Source organism: Rhipicephalus microplus, chromosome 3 (assembly GCF_043290135.1).
Source record: "Rhipicephalus microplus isolate Deutch F79 chromosome 3, USDA_Rmic, whole genome shotgun sequence".
NCBI classification, from domain to species: domain Eukaryota; kingdom Metazoa; phylum Arthropoda; class Arachnida; order Ixodida; family Ixodidae; genus Rhipicephalus; species Rhipicephalus microplus.
This window is the reverse complement of record NC_134702.1, coordinates 248256595-248277074: the sequence shown is the minus strand read 5'-3', so window position 1 is coordinate 248277074 and position 20480 is coordinate 248256595.

Sequence of the window (20480 nt, the reverse complement as noted above, 5' to 3'; positions counted from 1 at the left end):
TCTAACGACTAGGCCAGCCGTGAACATTCGTGCAGCCGTCTTAGAGTCTGTGTATATTGTGGAGTAGGCTTGGCAGCTCTGCATGGCGATCGCGATACAGGAGCCATTGCTGGTACAGGAGCCATTGTTCGGCTCGTGCTATTGCTGATGCTTGGCTGCTGGTCTCATTCTCGATCAAGATCTGGAGCACTCCTTAGATGACAGGCGGTGGTCGTATCCCGACAGGGTCGAGAGCGCCTTCCGGAACTAGAACGCCCTCTGGATCGAAAACGCCTTCTGGATCGGGAACGCCCTCTGGATTGGGATTTCCCCTGGATGGACAACGGTGATGGAAGCTCGAGGCCTTCTCCCGTCCCGGAACTTGGTTGTGCCAAGGTTTCTTGAACGTGACAGATGTTTGCGCGTCTTGACGTTTTTGTGCTTGTCACTCTTGCTTTCTACGTCTTCTTCTTCTTCTCACTATGTATGGAATGTGGAAGCGTCTTTTGCATTCGCGATCTCCGTTGGGGTGACTGCCGTTGCAAAGCTTGCATTTTGGCTCACAGTGATGCACGCCGTCTTTTGTAGCGTTTCATCGCAGTTGTGACATTTTATGCTCGTTGCGTTTGTGTGCCAGCAAACATCGGCGCTAAGGCCGAGTCCTCCATACGTTCTTCAAACATAGATTTTTCGCTTGTAGAGCGAGCAGGGAAGCATGGCGATTCCGCACTACACTGTGCTCGGAACGCGCAACCCGTCAAAGAGGATCGCGACGACTTTATTTCTTTCAATGCGTCTTGCCTCGATGGCAGTTGGATTTCTGTCGCGCACAATCAGGCGTTTAAGTGTGGCGCCGTTAATGGTGAGGTCAACGTTCTTGATGACGCCTTTTCATGTATTATTGAGTGCGGCCACGTATGCGGCAACTTCGAACGAGCCTTGGTTTGTGTGTATTTTCTGCACGTTCACGTATGATGAAGCATTATTTTGGTGTGGCGTAGAAATAAGAGTATTGTTTTACATATTGTTGAGGCAGATCGTGTCCTACCGTGCTTGTTAGTCCGTGATGTGGGCGGCCATGATGACGGCTCTCGCCAGCAGAACGAGGTCGACTCTGGCTACGTCCATTCCTCCTTTTGGTCTCATGATTACCCTGATCTGGTCATTGGGTAGGCGGAGTAGCCTGGAAGCGCATACCACACAATGTAGTGCCGTTTGACTCTTTTTGAAGCCCTTGGGGTGCTTCGGTTGGTTGTTGTGCTCGACCACCCCAGCGACCAGCTCCTCGTTCAGTGGAGTCGCCTGTATTCGGCGTCCTATGCCGTTGGCACATCGTAGTCCATCGAATATCTCCGCGCTTACTTCCATTCCCTCCACGGTTATGGTGGAAGGCATTTCCAGTGCCTGGATGCTGGCTGCGAGGTACGGATTATGATCTAGTAGCTACCACGTCTGGCCGAGCCCTTAGCTACGTCTAATGGCCGTACTCCTCGCCAACCCTAGGTGTGGTTGATGTTAGAGGGGACGCTCGCCACGTTGCAACTTTAAAGTCCAAAAATATGTCCGAGTTCACTCACCGCCGAAAATGGCGTCTTCACGGAAACCACAGAGCTTGCTTGTTCGAATAAGCACAAAGCCAAGTGATCTTGGAGCAAAAAAAAACCAACCGAAAACATTGACAAAAGCGGCAGCTCAATTTTTCACGTCCTCGCTCATCGACGCTATCTAGTGATCCCCCTGCACGGCTGCAAGGAGTGCCAGTGTCGCAAGACGCCACCTGGAAAACCGGCGGGCCTTCTCCACCAGTACAACGCACTACAACGGACCCCCTTTGACCTTGTAATAATAGACCTTCTAGGGCCCATCTCTTTGTGATCCACTGGAAACAAATGGATTATAGTGACAAAGTATTACTTGACTCATTACGCTGACACTATGCTGACCCCGTGGCATTGCGTCTGAAGTCGCGAAGTTCTGCGTGCACCCCATTGTCCTACGACATGGCATGCCGTGTTGTGCGAATATGGACAGAGAAACATCATTTGCGGCACAAATTCAGAAGGACATTTTCAGACAATGCTGTACAGCTCAAACGAAAAACAACTTACCATCCACAAACAAAAAATATACTAATGTAGAGGCTTAACAAGACCATAGCACACATCCAGTCAATAAGCGTGGACGTACAGCACAAAACATGAGATGAGATCCTGTCCTATGTCACGTTCACGTACAATACAGAAGTGCAAGCAACAACGTGATTTTCACCTTTCCGCCATGTTTAACAGACGCAATTTAAGAACGATGCTTGACGCTATTCTGCCATGCGATAACAGCGTTGAACTTTCTCCTGCAGGAGAGCAATACACTCAGTACGCCCAAGAAGCTCGGCTACCCACTTGACTAAACATCAGTCACGAAGAAAACGCAGAGGCGCAACGCTACAACCTTCACCGTCGAAACGCCATGTACTGCCCTAGCGAATAAGTGTGGATGTATACTCCTACGCGACAACCAATCTTGTCTGAAAAACTTCTGAGCCATTATTCTGCACCATACAATGTTATTTGACCTGTGAGTGACCTGACCTACGAAGTATTTCCGGACGGTGCAGTGCCTTCACGTGCATCACTTTGACTGGAAACTGTGCATGTTGTCCGACTCAAGCCGTACTACACACAGTAGCCCCTGGTTTTTCACGTTACTTCTGTAAGTGTGTGTTGGTGATCTCTTGTGGTACTTTTTTTCTGCTTGTTTGTTACTATTTTTGTGTTGGCGCATGATGCAGGTCTCAGTGTGTCCCCTTTGTGTTGCCTCGTACTTGATCTTTGATTCTCTGCGGCAGCACATGTTGGATTTCTTTTTTACAAGCATCGATTCGATACTTTTCAGAGGCATGAATAATGCTGCCTATTTTTATGTGAAAAACCATGCGTAAAATACGACAAGGAAGTTTCGACTGAGCCGCTTCTTGGCCTAGCTCAATGAGCCATACAACGCAGGGTTGTATTAGGCGGGATGACATCAGTGTCCTAATACTTCTTTAATGTTCATTTTTAGTAGATCACATGTTATCGCCCGGTTGGCAGTGTGTCTGCCAGTTTTACGTTTTAGCTCAGCCATGAATGTATCCCGGTTTTACCGCACACAAGAATTATCAGATTCTTTCGGAAGTTCGTCAAAAATTCGCACAGTGTCTATTTTTGTCTGCAGAGTTGGCTTTTTGCTATCTGTGACGGAACACTATACGGGCCTCAATGATCAGCCCGGGCCCGACCGAAACCTCGAACGTGTTTAGGCTTAACCCACGTAAGCCCGGCCCAATGACTCGAAGCGGCACCTGGGTAACCCTGGGTGTTGCTTGGGATCATCTATATATACCTTAGGTAAAAATTGGCTTACTCAACCTCACCTACTCTAACCACAGATAAAGCCCGACATAGACCCGAGCTAAAAGTCTAGCTGCTATTTCCCAAAGAGGGCATTGACACGACGGTGACTTAAATCACCGAAAAATTCGGCAGTTCACATGTACCTGGGAATTGACGTTATGCGAAACATGCGGAGGAAAGGTAACCATGTTGCCATTTTTCTATTGAGCGACACGTCACGAAATGACACTAAATATGTGTACAAATGTTGCACGCCCAGATATATGTTGAGGAGTTGCACATGTTTATATAACAATTTGTTTGCACTTGCGCAACAATGAACTAGAACGTGCGTAGAACATGCGTATGAAGCGCTGATGCTCACGAAGATGCTGGCCTTGGACCTAGCTACATATATGAACTTCAGCGCATGGCAAATGAGCATAATTGACGCCAAACCGACGTGACGGCTGTATCAAAGGAGTAAATGTGTAATGTTTATAAAATTAGGTAGGCAGTGCTGCAACCACTATTGATGTTTCGCGAAGATTATGTCTTTCTGAAAAGTAGTTGCGAGAACTGGAGATTACGAAATTCTTCATTGCCACACAGAATACTTGAGTTTGATTGCAGCTGGAACCCTGACATTTATTATTTGAAGTCATCAGGTCGACGCTCACCAATGTCGGGTATTTTTTAACGCTCGCGCGTTAAAATTGTCCATGTGTGCTCTTGTCGTACCTGAGTAGAAACTACGTATATAAACAATCATCCTGAAATTTTATTAAAAATTATTGCAGGTTTTTTTTCAAAAAATCAGTCCTCGGTATTCTATTTGTTGGCAAAGTTTTTGCACTTTGTCCTAGAATTGCGCTGCAAAGACGACATGTACCCACCTGTTATATTTTTTATAAAAATTAGTATTGCCTCAAAAAATACTCTGTGTAAAGTGGAATTGTTGCTAAAACAAAGAGCCCCTTTCCATCCCTGAGAAGTGGCAGCAACCCCGACGAGGCAAGAAAAGGCAGGTTCAACCAACCTCACATTCCCTTATAGAGGTACGCTGCCTACGCAGCCGTAACAGCTCTGCTCTCAAGAAAGAAAGGTTGAGCTTACTGACATGTTCTCATATTACCAAACATGACAATCACCAACTTGAAAATCATAAAAGAAAGCCCAGGACGAGCGTGTTCCCGTATTTACTTACCTTGGAGGCGCTAAGGGGCGCCGATTTATGCGGTCGTCTACACAAAATGGAGAAAGCGAACCAGAAAATTGACTGGTATTACTTAGAAAACAGCAGGAGGCCAAACCAAATAGAATTATCGGATAAGATGAAGGATAAGAAAGCGTAGACCGATATGTGGAGAATAAATGATTAAGAAGTCCGCACTAGGGATCTATCGAGCTTTTAAGCAGGAAATTGCCAAGGAAAGGATCTATGACAATACTCAGGTTAGTTCTCTACTGTTTGAGGCCTGGACGGGAGTATTGCGAACCAAAACATATCGGGCCAAACACGAAGGGGTAGACACGGTATGCAGTGCGTGTGGAGTGGAAGAGGAAAGTGCCGAACACTTGATAATGTTTGGTAAAGGGCTTCACCCTATAGTTCAGGATGATGGCGCAGAGTTTTTCAAAGCACTGGGGTTTTGGGACAGGGAGGGCAAAATAGACATTAACCGGGTAGAGTTACTATAAGCGGGTTATCTGATTGGTGGATAAAGTCAAGGAACGAGTGAAAATAAAACCCTTCACTGCAAATTACGAATCCTCAACCTCACTATATAAAGAAAAAAATATAGTTTTGGTTCATTAGGCAATACGGCTTGGTGGTGCGAGCCACCACCCGATCTGAAGAGTACAGCACTATCCATCCATCCATCCATCGCCTAAACATCGGCTCCTTCTTGTTCAGCTTTTTTTCTGTGAAGGTTAGTTGTGTGTTTGATGGATTTTGCTCCAGTCGACGCCTGAAGCCTTGAGGACCACGTGGAAACAATTTTGTCACTGTGGGTGGATCTTTTACCAGTTTTGAAAGACTTTCTTGCTCGACCACACCGTGGGTTGCTGAGCCTAAGGTTAGGCTTGGCTAAGCCTAACGCTAGGCGTAGCGCGTTTGAGCTATCAAGATGGCTATGCATGTCACTGCAAGGGGAGGACATTTCTCCTGAAGAATTCCAGTGTTCTGGATGGACAATGGCGCTTTCTAAGCGTAAGTCAACTAAAGCACCGGTGGCGGGCGCTGAAGTTGAAGGCCCACCATACGGCAAGAACGCTAGCACCCGATTTCCCGCTAACGTGAAGAAACACCTCGCCAACGCGTCAAGGCTGCCTCATCCACCAAGGGAGCATTTTCTAATCATTGTTAGGCCTCGGGGAGGCCTCAATGGTAAGAATACCATTAACGTCCGGATTTCTTAAGCCCTCACGACAGCGACGCATCTCTCCGCTGCGGATGTCACAAAAGACATCATTTGTCCTAACGCTATGCAGAACGTTGTCGTGATTAGTAAGTCATCTCAAGCCAACGCCAAGGCTTATGCAAGTCTATAGGCCATCACCGTTAATACCGCAGGATACGAGGTTAGCTCTTAGATTGCTGCGCCCGGCAACACATGCAAGGGCATTATCAGAAACATCGATATGGAAATTGACGACGAAGAGCTTAGAAGACTTCTTATTCAGCTGAGAAATCCCACTGTTCTCGAAGTGTGGCGAATCAAGAATTTTACCACAGTTGTTATCCTCTTCGAAGGACTTCGAGTCTTAAATTACGTCATGCGTGGTCCCCACTTAGTCAAGTGCACCCGCTACCGACGGCACACGAATATCTGCTATACCTGTGGTAGACTCGGTCACAGAGCCGACGTGTGCGTCACTCCTGGAAATGTCTGTGGAGGTTGCGGAATGACCTCCCCTGGCGACCAGCACGTTTACTCACCGAAGTCCGCCTTCTGTGAAGGACCTCATCCAACGGCCGACAGAACCTGTGCACAAAGATTCGAGATACATTACATCGTCACACAGCGCAGAAGAGAGAGACGCGACTTTTACAAGGACTTTCCATCGATAAGTGAGCCGTCCGAACCAGCCAACAAGACCGGGTCCCAGTCCAGGAGCTCGAGGGGGTGCTCCCGATACAGGAGCGGTCCCCGATCAACAAGCCGTTCCCAGTCACGGAGCTGTTCCCGATCGTAGGGCCCATCCGTCAGCATTCAGGTGCCTGCTGCCACAGCGACCGACTGGGCTGACCGTGGCAAAGTATCCCAGAAACATGTACGGGGGGCATGCTGCCAGAGCAGCACAATAATAGAAATATTCAGCTGGAAATGGAGAACGCTGCACTAAAGGAGGTGATCGCGAGTCGAGATTGTCGCACTTATGACTGCTAATAACGCTTAGAGTGAGGTTCCACAACGTCGTCTGGTCACTAGACTCAAAACACCCGTTTAAACGCCCATGAAAACGCCCGTTGAAACACCTATGAAAACTGCCATGGAAACGCCCGTACAAAAACCCGCAGAGACGCACGTCGAAACACCCATGAAAGTGCAGTGTACTGGTCCTCCAGCCAAAAAGAGGGCTTTGACGAGGTCCGCACTGGATGAGGAACTGCATAGTTTTAAAACAGACATCAGAGACATGTTCCAGTCGCTTAGCTCAACAGTCGCATTGGTTCATGTTAAGGTCGATACCTTGGCGGACAGGTTCAGCGCAGTGGATGCTGAAGTCAATACGTTGGACGCCAACTTCTGTGCATTGTACGGTAAAGTCAACGCGCTCGAACGCAGGCACATATCTTTCGAGCCTAACCATGGCGCGTCCGCAAAAAGAGTTCGGAATTAGGCAGTGAAACTGCTGGGGTTTTACTCGCAAGAAGGCAGTTCTTTAGCAGTTCATTCGTTCTCACTCTGAAAAGCCGCACGTCATTTTGCTTCAGGAGATGCTTTTAGATTCTGTCGTTCTGCCGGGTTACACATCTCACGCTCTTTACGGAGACGGACGAAGGGGCATTTGCACGCTCTTATCTAAGAGATACACCATTATCTCGCGTGATCTTTCTATGAACAGCTGTAAAGTGTAACACTCATTGGTTGAAATTATTGTGAAGGGACATTTAAAAAGTAGCATTTTCATCCTGAATATTTATATTTCGCCAAATGACTCGAGACAAAGGTTTGTGGTGCTGTTCAGTAGGGTTGCCGCCAGGGCCGGTATCTCCCTGCTTGTTGGGGCGGAGGATTTCAACGCTCCTCATCAGGCTTGGGGTTATCTGCGGTCATCATGTAAAGGTGAGGATTTGTCACAAGCAACGACAAACTTGAACCTCCCTCTGGCCACAGACCCAGCAGCCAGATCTTACCTTTGTTAAAAATGTTGAATATGCTACTTGGCACAACTTGCGCGTGGATTTGGGTAGTGACTATAATTTCTTAGCTACCCATATCAGTGTGAAAGGGAAACACCTAAGAGAGTTTAGTTTCACAGATTGGGATTACTTCCGACATATTAGAAAAGAACGCGCGCAAGCTGAAGACTGAACTTCCAGCCTGGATCAATTGGCCAAACAGCTCAACGGAGACGTTAGTGAGGCGACAAAAAGATACACATGAATTTGAAAAAGAATAGGATAAACAGCCGCCTTGCGCACCTGCTAGAGGCCAAGAATTCTTTACTCAATAGATCGATGGGTCAGATGCTCAATCGTCAGCTCCGCGAAAAAATTACATTAACTTAACCGAACCATCGAGGACCACTGCCAGACCCTCTCTAGGCAGCAGTGGAATGAGGTGTGCAATTTTGTTGATGGCCAAAGTAGAATAGGAGGGAAAAGAAATTTACTAAAACACTATTTGCATGAGTCGAATTCTAAGAGTAATCAAAGGCAAGCCATTGTTAAACTCATACATGCTGCCAGACAGTCTGATTCTGAAGATGCTATACTGGATGGTTTGGCTCAGAGATATTTACCCATTGGCTCCTCGAGCTGTTCAGACTATCCGTCTTACACTGGACCCCCTTGCACTGATCTCAGAGAGCCCTTTATTACCAGCGACGTTTGGGAAGTTCTTCAAAATCTTAATGGACGATCAGCTCTGGGGCCGGATGGGATTTCGACACAATGCCCTCAGAACCTGGAAGACGAATCCATCAATTTCCTTACCGATGAGGTCAATCACATATGGAGAGAAGGTTCTTTCGTAGACTCTTGAAAAATGGCATCGGTTGTCTTCATTCCCAAGCCGGGGCATCTCCAGGTTTAGGCAATCTAAGGCCAATATGGCTAACGTCCTTTGTCGGCAAGGTGGCGGAGCACGTCATTTACAACCGTGCCTCAAAGTACTTCGACATGGAAGGTCTTTTTTCTTACAACATGGTTGGGTTTTGTCCGTTTTTGTCCGCACAGGACACAATCAAGCTGCTCAAACATCTAATCATAGACTTGAACACAAGAGACGTAAGAGGCATCCTGGATCTTGACTTGGAAAAAGAGTTTGACAACATCTCTCACGCGCGCACATCTTAAACTCCATTTCGGAGCTTGGACTAGGCGAAGCCTTCCACAGATATGTTAGCTCTTTTCTCGAATCCAGGAAGGCCATGCTCAATATCTGAGACCTCATTTCCTCTTCCATATCACTGGGCCCTAAAGGCACGCCACAGGGAGCAGTGATATCTCCGCTTCTCTTTAACATCGCAATATGCAAGTTGTCCACCCTGCTATCTAACGTGAAGGGTATCAGCCATACGCTTTACGCTAATGATATTACAATCTGAAGTCCCGGAGGTAGCGAAGTAGAATTCAAGACTGTACTTTAGGAAGCCATCGATCAGACAGAGCTCTTCGTTGCTGGTACAGGGCTGAAGTGTTCCTCGAGTAAATTGGAGCTGCTTTTACACAGGCCCAGAAGAAAAGAATCCAGACCAGAAAACTGGAAGCCTTTATCAGAGGTAGACATTGTACTTCATACCGGAAGGGGTGCCCCCATACCGAGAGCGGACGCTATTAGAGTTCTAAACATTATTATAGAGTCGCACGGGTACAACGGACAAACCATCGCTAAGATTTCAACCAAGACCTAGAACATGAATAGGTTGATTAATAGGGTTTGGAACAGAAAGGGGGGACTCAGAGAGGACAAATATGCTGAGGCTCTTTCATGCATTCCTCATCAGTCACATAACAAACATTGCTGCCATGCACTCTTGGTATGGATTCGAAAATATGAAGCTGGAAACTCCGATCAGAAAAAGCGTATAGTAGGTGTTGGGCATCTCCGTGCAAACAAGCACTGAACGGCTTATGCAGCTAGGAGTTCATAATACTCTATATTAGATCATTGAAGCCCAAGAGACTGCACAGCTAATGCGCCTGTCGTCTATGCCGGCTGGTATGAAGGTTCTGTCTGTCCTAGGCCTCAGTCCGGCGCTCGTAGAGGATCACCGTCTTCAACTACCGCATGAAAAGCGTACTGCCATCCAGGTCTCTCCGTTTCCGCGAAACAACCATTCTCAACACAACGTAGGAAGGCGCCGGGCTAGGTCTATTTCACTTCTGAAGAACATCAGGAACAATCCTCATTCAGTGTGTTTTGTCGACGCCACTCAGTACGGTCACTCAGCTAGGTTTTCAGTCATTTCCGTCAATCATATGGGTTTTATTATCAATGCTGCAGCAGTTAGAGTCTCAACTTCAAGAAGAGCCGAACAGTTGGCTCTTGATGGTATGTATGTACCCTTGCCTTTTGGGATGACAGTAGATCGCAAATTTTCACCGACTCAAAATCAGCGGTCAAGGCTTTCGCCTCTGGTTCCGTCTGTACTGAAGTATCTAAACTACTTGAAAATAGGACACTTTCTTCATATACCATTACCTGGTTTCCTCCACATCTTGAACCCTACTGGACTCTCTAGTAAACCTGAAGGACACTGCTCACTCCCGGGCACGCGTACTAACACTCCACGCTCGGGAAGACGTAGGTCCACAGGTTTGTAGTGAGATGTTCAGGAACGCTTTACTTGCATTCAGTCAATTGGCTACACTACCAGTTGAGTAGGCGGTAATTTGCTCCTCCGCACAACAAGTTGTCTAGACGTCAGACCATCACGCTTAGAATGCTCAAGACAAGGTTTTATCCAAGGATATTTTTTCCTCAAAATAGTCTCCTCAGAGGCTTTTGACTCCACTTGTCCTGATTTTGTTGAGCTCAGTGACTTAGCACATATGCTCTAACAGTGCCCTTTGTTACGAGGCCCAAGTCGGCTCACAGAGGAAGAATGGTACTCTGCCTTACGAAGTTCAGAGTTGCTACCACAATTACGGGCTTTCCAAAGAGCCCACAATGCGGCGGTGAGACTAGGTCTCCCCGTTCCTACGTGGGAGCAGCCCGCGACGTTGCTCCAACGAAGCAGCGTTTCTCAGCACCCAATAAAGTTCTTTGTCTGTCTGTTATTTACTTTCACATGTAAGTGCTCTATGCCAGTGTCCACCACAGCTCCCCTGACACATTTCTGTCACTTTTATGACGTAATACCTAGATAATAAAACATTCTAAAGAAAAAAAGTTGCACCAATAGTAGATGGGAAGCAGCGGGCGCTACTGCTTAACTGGCGGCGGCGCTGACGGTGGTGCTCATAGCGGCGTTTCGCAGGAGAGACCCTTCGGCAGGAGCAAAACTTTTAATGATAAACCAGTGTTTCCTACTGCAAGATAACAAGTCACTGCTAATCAGAAATGAGAGACAGATAGCTGCGACTGAAAACGGAGACCAGCAGTCACTTCTGGCCAAGCGCACGCTGCAAATTTTCGGAGCAAAGCTTCTTATGGTGTGGGTCTGTCACTCTTCCGTATGTATGTATGTATGTATGTATGTATGTATGTATGTATGTATGTATGTGTGTATGTATGTATGTATGTATGTATGTATGTATGTATGTATGTATCTATGTATGTATGTATGTATGTATGTATGTATGTATGTATGTATGTGTATGTATGTATGTATGTATGTATTGTAGACATTCATTAGGCACATCTACTTTCTTTACACATATTCATCATAATGAGTGGTCGTCATCTTCATCTGCTGTGGGGATTTGGCTTGTCTGAGTTCTGTGCCTTGGGCGTGGTCGCTTCATCGTGTCTTCTCGGCCTAATAAAGGTTGCCTTCACCGTTACATTACAAGGGGTGGAGTGTGCTCTACGATCTTCCGTCCTCTCCCAGCCCGATATGCCTCCTGGAGCTCCGCTCAGGTCGTCGTTTGGGCCAGGTGTCCGGTAACAAGCTTCAGGATGAGCCAACCGGCGCTTCTGCGTCTACCTCCACGGCCCCGGCTACCACGGCCTATCCATCGTGGATTATCACCGCACACCTGCGTGAGCCGCCCACGTTCGCCGGACTTCGAGGTGAAGTTGTGGAGGATTGGTTGGACCACTTCAATCGAGCGAGTTCCACTAACAACTGGGATGATCCTACCAAGCTTCGCCGTGTTTCTTTCTATCTCACAGGCGTGGCGAAAACATGGTTTTTCAATCATGAAACGGACATTACGGACTGGACACGTTTCAAGCAACAGCTTCGCCAAATTTTCGGCCCCCCGGGGGTTCGTTCAGCTCTCGCGAAGAAGACACTGGATGCTCGCAAGCAACAATGCGGTGAGTCTTACACGTCCTACATACAGGATGTGCTTGCTCTCTGTCACCGTTTCAACACGTCCATGTCTGAATAGGAGAGAGTTCGTCATCTATTGAAAGGGATCGGCACGGTCGCCTTCAATGCCGTGGTCATTCATAACCCGACTACAGTCGCTGACGTTGTTGCCACGTGCCAACGCCTAGAGGAACTTGAATCCCAACGGTTTCCGCCGGACAGCGCTGAAAAAACCACCACGACTGATACTTCATTGCGTGCCATCATCCGGGCGATTATACGGGAAGAGCTGCAATCTTTCGGCCTCTCAATGACACCGAGTCCATCTCCCCCTTCCAACACTGTTTTGCGCGACGTTATCAAAGAGGAGTTGGCGTCCATGACTGGGCCAGCGTATGTAGACTCTCCAGTACCTCGACCCCAGCCGACGTACGCACAGGTCCTCGCTGGATTACCACCCGTCGTACAACCGATGCCCGCACACTCGACGCCTGTCCCGCTGGCTTTGTTGACTCCGAGTGCGCCTAGCCAACCCTTTCACCCACCGTGGTGGCCGCCTCGTCCAATCTGTTGTTACTGCGGCTACCGGGGCCACATTGCACGCGTCTGTCGGAAGCGTCAGCAGGACCAACGTCGTGGATTCGACACCTACGGACGGGATGATGGGACAAGCTGATACGCTTTTCAACATCGTCCTTAGGATCCGCTGCTCCGTCGCTCACCGTCTCCAACTGCGACATCTGGGCCAACCAGTTCTTACAGCTCTACTAGACGCCGCTCACCCTCACCTCTCCACCGATCCACGTCTCCATTGCGACCTGTCTCGCAATTCACCAACCAACGCCCGGAAAACTAACCTCTGTAGCTTTTTGAGGAAAAGCTGCATCGATCGAAAAGACAGAAATTCCTCCAGTGCGTCCATATATTACGATATCTGTTTTAATAGAAGTTGTGTACGTGGACGCTTTAATAGACACTGGTGCTTGTTTATCTGTGATTGATCGTTCTTTGTGCTCACGTTTGCGAAAAGTCATCACCCCTATGATGGACCTACACTGCACGATGCTCAAGGGGACGCCATTAGACCTGCCGCTATGTGCACCGCTCGTGTTTTCATAGCTGGTCTTCTTCATTTTGTGCAATTTGCGTTGCTGAGTTCGTGTGCCCACCAGCCTATATTATGCAGGGATTTTCTGTCTACGGCGAACGCTTCCATCTGCTGTCGAGAAAATGTTGTTCATATGATGGAAACTGACTATGCCCTGTATGCGGATGACAAGCCCGTTCGCTTGCTCTCTGCTGAAGATAGCGAGCTTTCGGCCGTCTCTTCCCTACATGTTTCGTCATTAGCTACTGTGAACCCAGCTTCTCCAAGCGAGTGTGGTTTGTTCTTATCTCATCAACGTGCTGACCCTTAGTGTCGCCGCATCATGGACCGACTTGACGGGACTTGCTGGCTCCCTAACGCCCGTCTTCGCCGACAGCTGACGCAATTCAAGCTCAGCAACCACGTCCTGTACCGTCATATCTACCACCCTGATGGTCAACGCTGGGTGCCCGTTCTACCTCGCTCTCTTCAGGCTCAAGTCCTCAAGACTTATCATGACGACATGTCTGCTGGACACATGGGCTTCCAGAAAACGTATGACCGCATAAGATATCACTGCTAGTGGCCGGGCTTGTCCACCTGTGTCGCGAGTACATTGCCTCATACGCCCTTTGTCAGCGTCGCAAGCTACCTACATCAACTCGAAGTGGACAATTACAACCGCTCGCGTGTCCCCTGCAACCATTCGAGGTAGTTGGCATTGACCTGTATGGTCCGCTTCCTGTGACTGTCACGGGCTATCGATGTATAGTTACAACTGTCGACCACCTGACCCGCTACGCCTAAACAGCTCCCGTGCCTTCTGCATCAGCTTCAGAAGTGGCCGATTTCATCCTTCGAGCAATAATCCTTCGACACGGAGCTCTTCGTGTAATCCTGAGTGACCGTGGAAGAGTTTTTCTTTCAGAACTCGTTGAAGAAGTGCTCAAGGCGTCGGCACTACACACAAAACAAGCTCCAGGTACCATCCTCAGACGAACCGCCTGACTGAGCGCTTTCATCGTACACTGTCAGATATGATAGCGATGTATATCGAACCCAACCACAGAAACTGGGACACCATTTTGCCATTTGTCACTTTTGCGTATAATACCTCTGTACAGCGCACAACCGGTTACTCGCCGTTCTACCTCGTCCACGGTCGCTTCCCTTCTTCTTTCCTCGATGTTTCGTTCTTCTCTGCGCCTGTCAAACTATGTTTATCTTCAAGTGAAGAATACGTTTCTCGTCTACTTCATTGCCGCCAGCTGGCTCGCGTCAACACTGAAGCCAAGCTACAAGATTGCAAGCTTGAATATGATGCCTCTCATTGTGCCGTATCTTTCAGTTCTGGCGACGAAGTCCTCCTTCTTACGCACATTCGCACTCCCACACTGTGCGAGAAGTTTCAATTACGTTTTATTGGCCCCTACACTGTCTTGGAGCAAACGTCTCCTGTGAATTATCGCGTGGCACCCGTTCTTCTTCCGACGAACCGCTGCTACAGGGCAGCAGAAATAGTCCACGTATCCCACATGAAGCCTTTCATACTGCGTTCATCTTGGCTTTAAACTGCGGCCAAGAACTGCGGTCAGGATGACCGCTTTCACGTGGGAGGGGGGAGTTAGTGTAGGCATTCATTAAGCACATCTACTTTCTTTACACATATTAATCATCATGAGTGGTCGTCATCTTCATTTGCTGTGGGGATTTGGCTTGTCTGAAATATTGGCCTTGGGCGTGGTCGCTTCATCGTGTCTTCTGGGCCTCATAAAGGTTGCCTTCACCGTTACATCACAGTATGTATGTATGTATGTATGTATGTATGTATGTATGTATGTGTGTGTGTGTGTGTATGTATGTATGTATGTATGTATGTATGTATGTATGTATGTATGTATGTATGTATGTATGTATGTATGTATGTATGTATGTATGTACGTATGTAGCCACCGGTGGCACATATCTGCTCTAGAGCGGGTATGTGCCACAGGGTTTGCGACATAGGAGATGGCGGTAATTGCAGTGTTCACTAGATGAACGCATGGACGGATGAATGGACAGACAGTTTAGCACCCGGACGCACGGAAGGGTAGACGCGCGAACATACGGAGAGGCGGATAGATGGATTCACGAAGTGATGCACGGACAGACGGATGGACGCACGAATTGACGCACGAATGGTCGCGTGGACGGACGGAAGCAAGAACAAACGGACGGACGGAAACATGGACGGGCTGACGGATGCTTTGTTCTATTCATGATCATTCGCTGCGTGGATGTGCTGCATTTTTTGTTTTTTGTACAATGCACAAAATAAATCTCCCACCAGCAATACATTCGAGGTGAAGATCCAGTGCCTACATGAGGTTTGACTATTGAACGCTTTGTGCAGTGCAAGCAGTCTGTTTTCAATCCAGAAATTCGCTAGCAGATGCGGGGTGCATCAACGTTGCACAGTTCTTCAATGAAATGGGAAAAAATATGCGCGGTGTCGTTACTGTCCCTCCCTATGCAGGACACCTCGACAACACGATGAGGTGATGGGGTAATGGCAGTCAAAGAGACGGGAAAAAAATCTAAGTGGGGGGTAAAAATAAAAATAATCATTTGATCTGCCTTCCATGCACTCGCAAGAACACCCACGCGCCAAGCACGGTCGATCGAGAAGACCGCCGAGAAAGGTGCGGTGGTACTACAGTGATGTGCACGCGTTAACACTGGCAAGGGGAAGCAGAGGGCTTTCCGAAGTCTCCGTGTGAGTCCGGTTGGACTCGTTCGTAGCGCCGCTTCATAGGGCAATGCTTAGGCGTTATCGTATCGCAGGCGAGAAGAGCGATTCTGCCAGTGGATTCGCCAGCGCACACAAACCGTGCGGTGGAAAATTCATTGGGAGAATCGCAAGAACCGCTGGAATTCCCGAAAGAAGTCTTGTTAACACCGTGTCTTTGCGGTTCATGACAAAGGCCGGCTTGGCCTAAGAAGGTGATGGGGTCGTCAAGACGACAGGCGCAGTCTATATGGGAGGGCGGGTGGTTTCTGAGGTTGTTCTGTCGGCACCGGCGACACAAGCGACCCTTCAGTACCGACACGCTACCGCGCTTGTTGTTGGTGTTGACTGTGGTCCCGGCCTGCTCTAGTGCTTGGCAGTGCGTCACAGGGCTGCCCGAAGAGGCACTGGTGAGGGCAGCCTTTTGCTCAATCCATTAAGAAGAGAAGCGCGGCTCGTTCACTGGGCGGTTTCTGCCGCCGGAAAGGCACCCAGTTGAAAAAAAGGGCAGATTCCACGTACAGTGGGAATCGATATGCGAAGGGCGAATGAGAAAGGTTTTTATGTCACTTGAAAATGAGGACAACGTTACGAGGTGAAGGTAAATGATGCCGTATGCTCTCAGTCAGGTGCCGGATAACGAACGGCATAAAGGCGGCGCGCTCCTGCATATTGCCTAAAATCCTCTCTATAAGGGCCCAGCAATAAAAAATACCCGTGACATACGCGGGGCGCGAAGTAACGCCTACAACACGTAAGATAAGGTGCAAGAAGGAAAAAAAACTAAAAGGGGCAGTTCCGCCGTCTCTCTAGCACGAGCCTGGCGCCAGTAGCCGGCATCAGCTTACGCAGAACCGTTCAGCAACAACAAGCGCGAGCGCGGGAAAAAAAAAACCCCTTTCCTGCCGCCAGCGCTTCACTAGCTCGTAGCCGGCACCATGCTCACCGCGTGCATGCCTTGGCATTTGTGCGTCGTTTCGTCCCGCTGTCTTATGGTGGTCACTTTTCTACATGATGGTCCGGGACAGAAACATTTTCCAGTGCCCTACGGCACACTTTATTCAAGATGTCATACATCTCCCTGCATTTGGGCAAACACTGGGATGTGCAGTCCCAGTGTTACTCTTGATTTCAATAAATGAGTACAAACAACTTTCCGTTTATCAGTTGTCGAGGTATGGCATTGTGTCAGGCACTAAATAAAAGACTCTAGTGCATGTGTGACAGCTTACTGAAACACTGGCCTATGCAAGCTGATGTTGGTGTTCTTCCAAACAAGTTGAACTGTTGAACTGATGATTTTGGTAAAGCATGGCACAAAAGAGACAAACCAAAGGCAGGGAGACGGAGAAAGATCAAGATTGAAAATCGAGTGTTTGATGTCTGATTAGTGGTTGCGTATTTGATGACGAACATCAAGTACAGAAGTCAGGTGCAGATGTCAGCAGAGGAGCGTGTGTGACCTACATTTGCTCACTCGTTTGAATATTAGGTACAGTTCTCATATTCCAGCATGGATTTGTAACTGTGAGCCACGACCAAGACAACCAGTGTACTGCTGTGGAGATAATGCGCCAGCTATAAAAATCCCCATTTTCTATAGAGCAACTGCATGCAGTAACTATAAAAATTTTGAGGTTCGTTCTGCACCATTTATTGAACCCAACTGTACGCGGACGTTCGCGAAACAGATGTGCAGAAGAATTATTTATTTGAAAGGAGACTGACCTATTCGTCGCTAATTTATCTACGTTATATTTCACCTTGGCACGCGTTTCGGCATTCACTTGAACAGCGGTGGGATGCCTAATAAAGGTAAGAGTAGCCACTTCCCATAAATGAGATCAGTTAAGGACTGAATGAGTAAATAAAAATCACTCTATATCGTGAAAAAATGCGCATAAATTCCAATTGCAGAAATAAGTAATCATCGAAACGCTGAAAAGGCACTGCTGCCCTGGCATGTATCTCGCGGCAGTTTGCGCATACGAAATGCAATTGTTAAAGTAGGCCTACTAAAATACCCATGCAAAGTTTACGTGCGAAAGCGCATTGCTTTCAAACAGCTAGGAATTGGCTGCTGTCACTGACCCACGTGTATCTCCCGACAAATATCAGCAAAATTTCTCATAGCACACGCACGTGGGAGAAACATACGCAGGTTTCGACAGCCGAACACAACCTCGTCTGCAATTTTCGGTGAGCGTAACACCCGTGGTTCACGGGGAAGCACTAAAACGACGCACAAACACACGTTAGTCGTTCTTGCGGATCGGCGCACCACGAACCGAAGCCGGACCCGGAAGCGCTCACCGTGGTTGTCTCGAATTCATGAAGCCCTAGAAACTACTCGCTGATCAAATGCATGCATATGGCACGAAAACAGTTCAAGGTTCCGGCGACGGTTTGCAAAAAGCCACTCGGTAGATATATACTCCCGCAAAAAGACTCGCATTCAAGCGGTGGCGCTGTGGTGCAATAGGTAATACATCTGCTTCACGTTCAGGCGGTCCCGATTTCGATTCCATGGCTGTGTGTGCTTTGCATGGTAATCACTCAGATGTTGATGATTGCAATACAAATGGTCTTCTAATTTCCTGTATTCAAATATCCGCCGCATTATCGTCGATAAAGCGCTCTCGATAGCGTGAAATAATGCTTTTTTTCGCCATCACGTCAGGGACAGGACACCTACGGAAATGTCACGCTTAACCGCAGGTCCTATCTTGCCAGAAAAAATTTGACCTACAATTCCGGCTATTCTGAAGGCCACTTCTAATTGGGCCAGTTTCTCTGGGACACGGCTATGGAGCCGCGTAGAGGCGGCGATAATTTGACTTGATTTCCTGCCTGCCGGCGTGTAGTATAGCCAGGATTTGACTAAAGGGTGGTGCACAGCGGCGACTAGCAGTGGTCGCGCAACCATTTGCGACTGGCGACCGAAAAGCGACTGATGTTCACAGTGGAAGAGGCTGCATGCGAGTGACCAGAAGTCGCAAAACCGGAGACTCACGTCTGGATCTCGTTATCCGCGATACCTCTGGAGACCGGCGCCGATCAGCTGATCGCCAGCAGCTGAGTAAGCGGAGCAAACTGAGCACACCACATCTGTTGTTTTCGTCCGTTCTATGCAAGCCGCCTTCCTCCCGAGCTGCGCTGAGACGACGAGGAGTATTTTCGAGAGTTGTACGTATTCTGAAACGCCCTTGAATTTACCATGACTTACCACAGCCTTCAATGTAGCACAAACGCGCATTGGACGTGGTGTCTTAAGTCGTTTCCAAGTCATGAAGCACAAACGCGTTCCAAACGCTCTGCATTGAGTGCGGTGCAAGTCAAGTTCAAGACAAAAAAAAAACGAATATGAATACGAGGGAAAGATACTGCACAATTTATTTTCTCTTTACCTTGACGGTGTTTAGCTTCTTGCGAATGCCGCCACGTAATTCGACACTTTGCTCGAGCCGCTGCGCCCCACCATCTCCAAGCCAAGTGTTCCTTGGTGGCCATGATGCCACAGACCCAGAGAAACGCACTCGTTTGTATCTGGCGGCAGGAGGCCAGCGCAATGAAAAACAAAAAAAAAACAACAAAATTTGTGCTTCGCTGATTGGCTCCAGCAGCCTTGCGACTGCAGTCGCGCGACTGAAAAATCGGTCAGGAAGCGACTAGCCAAAGCAGTAGCTTTGCGATCGTTTGCGACCATTCGCGACTGTGTGCCGCCAGTCGCAAATGGTCACGCGACCAGTACTAGTCGCCGGTGTGCAGCAGTCTTAAGAGTGTACATGACTGCAGTGTCATAGTTATCATGTTTGGATGTGTCGTTTACCTTCATCTATTCACGTCACGTGATACAAAAATTGGTATATGTTGAGCTAGCGAAATGCCCACGAGCACACTAATAGCGTGGTATGTTGCCATGTTCTTATATTACACGTGTGATAGGATTATCATGTTTACACCAGTCATATATTTCGTCATCCATTGACGTCACGTAGCACCAAATTTGGTATATGTGGAGCTAGCAAAACAGCCACTAGCGCATCATGAAGGGCCCAATACACTGCAACGTAGCGTTGACGTCCGCGCACGCTGAACACAGTGACGCTACGTTAGCGAAACGCAAGCACTCTAGTCTAACGACAGGTGCGATCGGCGCGACCAGCGTCTGTCGGCGTCGTTGCAAATACATAGCTTCGACACGGTCCCGAAGGCGTCATTGCTCCAAACTCCGCCGACATGGTCACCAGCCGTTGGTAGCGCGTGTTACTCAGCTCGCGACTGCCTCTGCGCAGAGCTGATAGACGAGTGGACGAGACGACAGTGAGTTAAAGCAAGGTTTATGTACAACATAGAAATATAGGCGTTACAAATTCGGCTTTAGGGCCGACAGTTTAGGAACTCGAAGAGCCCAGACGTCTTTTCTCGCACGCTGTTACGAGGCGCACCGCTGACGAGGTTACGATGGGCGCCACGAAACACGCCGCTGCCAACGCCACTGGCCCCGCCGACCGCGAAGGGGCTCGAAGCAACGAGGGCTTCTCTGACACATAGGCCTATTGCTGGCAACGTGTCGCAGGGCTGTTTTTAAGGCATCGGGTGAATCCTTCGGTTCACC